Consider the following 3,188-nt stretch of genomic DNA (forward strand, 5'->3'; position numbering starts at 1 on the left):
ATGATGCCCCTAAACCCAGCCCCTCCCAAAGCAGCACTTGGGGCAGCCATAAGATGTGGGTCAAATAAATAACCAAAAATAATAACAACTAATAATATCCATACAAAATAGCCTTTAAGGGAAAGTAGCAGGCTGAATGATGTTGATACTTAGAGTTAGGGTTAGGATAGTAATTCTGATGGATAGTAATTATTAACCTTCAGCCATTAAATACTAAAATGTGTGTATAGTACATTAGTAAGAATTTATAATTGATTATTAACACCCGTCAGTAAGCATTTCAATATAAAATATCTATATAAATTAATAATTTTATTGATTAACCATATGTTGTTAAATATTTGAATATAAAATATATAACTAAATGATTAGCAAATTATTATTTATAATTATTAACCATCTGTTATTGATATTTAAATATTAAAATATGAAGATAATAAATTTTAACCATTTCTTATTGATAACTGCTATCTGCCATTAAATATTTGACTGTTAAAATCTGTATAGAATCATTAAATTATGAACCATTTCTTATTGATAGTAATTACCACCTATAATTAAATATTCAAATAGTAAAATATTTAAATGATAATTGCATTATTAAGATCATAATTAACCACTTGTCATTAACTAAGTAAACATTAAAATTGTATGTAACGATTAAATTACCAATCATTATTGATCATCATTATAACCTGCTATCATTAAATATTTGAATAATAAAATATTTACATAATAATTATACTCTCTGTTACTGTTCGTCATTATCAGCCAGCAATAAATATTACAATCTAAACAGGATAAGTAAATGATTAATCATTTAGTATTGGAAATAATTATTAGCCACTGGTCATTGATTATTTGTCTGTAAACACGGCTACACAATGATGAAGTTACTAACCATCATTTAATCACTGATTGGCTAGTGACTGGTTATTAACCACACTAGATAGTACCTATTGCCCTATTAGGTAAGAAGAGATTCATATCATGGGATGAATCCCTGTATGTCCATTGTAACACGACCCGATTATCCATGAGCTACGGATGCCGGTTGGCCTAAGAACAAATGGGGATGGAGCGACTGAGAAGGGAAATACCTGGCCTGACCCATCCGAGAGGGCCTTGGCCTCTTCCCTGGCCACACATTCCCTCAGTGGCTCAGACAACTCCAGCCCCAGACTGACCCACTGGGGTCTTCTCCTCCTCTCTCACTGCCAGTGGAGGCCCCAGTCATTCACTAATAATGGCTAATTAACAGAGACCAGGGATTAACTGATTGTGGCGGTGGGAGTGGGGGAAAGCGTCACGTACCTTCATGCTGCTCCCTGCGGAGAAAAGGAGAGAGAGAGAGAGAGAGAGAGAAGCTTGTTGCATATTAGTATAGCCAGCACCTGGCATGGGTCCTGACTCATCCAGGGCTGCTGTGTGCCAGGGACCCCCCTGCCTTCCCAGGGTTAAAATCCATGGGGCAGCCCAAATTAATTCAGTTCCAGGGCAGGGACTGGCTGGCTCGGAGGGCAGGGCAGGGAATGGGGCACGGGGTCTTTCCCCTCTTGGGGGCATCAGCTCCCATCCGGCCCCAGGGTGGGGGCTGGCTGGTTCAGGAGAGGTGGCGGGGGGCAGGGAATGGGGCACGGGCCCTTTCTTCTCTAGGGGGCAATGGCTCCCATCCGGCCCCAGGGCGGGGTCTGGCTGACTCGGGGTGCGGGGACGTTCACTTACTCCTCATACTCCACTTCTTCTGCATCAGACATGGTGATGGCTGATGGGCTTCACCTGTGGCGGGGAGAAATAGACACAGATTAGCACTTTGGTGGTGGGGGAAGGTTTCAGGCCTGGGCGAGCAGGGGGCTGCGGGTCGGGAGTGAGGGGCCACGGCAGGGCTTGGGGAACAGGGTGGGGGGCTGGGCTGTCCTTGGGGTGGCCTCAGAGCTCAGGGTGCGCTGTGGGGGGGAGCCGGCAGCTGCCGAAAGGTCAGAGCTATTTCGGGGTCTGGCTGCCTTTGTCTCCTGCATTTGTCTCTCTGTGTCTCTAAATAACAATGCGGGCAGGCGGGTGGCCAGATGCCAGGATTTGCCCTGTGCCAGACCCCCCCACCACGCCCCCCCGCCGTCACTCCTGCGCCAAGCGTCCCGGTCTCAGCCGGGCTGAGAGATGCAGCCGCTCTGCTCCCCGGGCCTCTGGGGGCGCTGTCCTCTGGCTCCTCACACCCCCTGTACCCCAGCCACCCACCAGCACCCCCCAGCTGCCCTCCAGCACCTGCCTGGTGGGTGTGAGTTGGGGGGCAGATTCTGGGGTGACTTTGGGAGGGAGGATTTGGAGGGGTCAGGGGTGACTGGGGGAGGGTTGGGGGGTTGGGGTGACTTTGGGAGGGAGGATTTGGAGGCTTCAGGGGTGAATGGGGGAGGGTTGGGGGGTTGGGGGTGACTTTGGGAGGGAGGATTTGGAGGGGTCAGGGGTGACTGGGGGAGGGCTTGGGGGGCCAGGTGGGAGTTTGGGGAGAAGTTCCAGGGGTCAGGGTGAGTTTGGGGGGAAGGTTTGGAGGGGCTGGGGGTGGGGCTGGGGACAAGTTTTGGGGGGTCAGGGCAAGACTTTGAGGGAAGTTTATAGGGTGCATTCAGGGGGAAAGACTAGGAGGTCAGGGATGAGTTGGGGGACAGGGTTGAGGGGGTCTTTGGCTGTTCTGTATTTCACCATGGATTCCCCCCCAGTGGGGGACCCCAGGCGCCCCCACCCTGCAGACCCCCCCCCCCAGAACCCCACAGCCCTGGTACCTGGGGATGGGCAGTCGGTTCAGGGCTCCTCAGGCACCGCACAGAGTCACTCTCTGTGCTGTGGGGGGGGGGATTTATTAGGGGGAACCAGACACCAGACCCCCCAGCTCCCTCCCACATGATTGGCTGGAGGGGGTGTGACATGCCTGTGATGTCATCAGCAAATTCCTAGGGGAAAAATTCATATTAATAGGAACAGGGGGACATGAACAGACAGATGGATTTTTGGGGGGGTGCTGTGAGCTTCCCCACAGCAGTGCCCCAGCCAGGGACCCTGGTGCTGCGAGATTCCCCACTGCAGTGCCCCAGCCGGGGACCCCAGCGCTGCAACCTTCCCCACAGCAGTGTCCCAGCTGGGGACCCTGGCACTGTGAGCTTCCCTACAGCAGTGCCTCCAGCAAGGAGGGCAGG

The 3,188-nt window shown here is 50.8% G+C and overlaps 1 long non-coding RNA gene across 1 annotated transcript; it reads right to left on the minus strand.

Annotated features, from left to right (window-relative positions):
• Window positions 1–776: 776 nt before the first annotated feature.
• LOC142069861 (uncharacterized) lies at window positions 777–2,839 on the minus strand. Its single transcript, XR_012665827.1, has 3 exons — window positions 2,778–2,839; window positions 1,726–1,779; window positions 777–1,328 (listed from the first exon to the last, which is right to left on the minus strand). It is a non-coding gene; the product is annotated as an uncharacterized LOC142069861 (long non-coding RNA).
• Between the last annotated feature and the right edge of the window lie 349 nt (window positions 2,840–3,188).

The sequence above is a fragment of the Caretta caretta genome, chromosome 23, assembly GCF_965140235.1.
Source record: "Caretta caretta isolate rCarCar2 chromosome 23, rCarCar1.hap1, whole genome shotgun sequence".
NCBI classification, from domain to species: Eukaryota; Metazoa; Chordata; order Testudines; family Cheloniidae; genus Caretta; species Caretta caretta.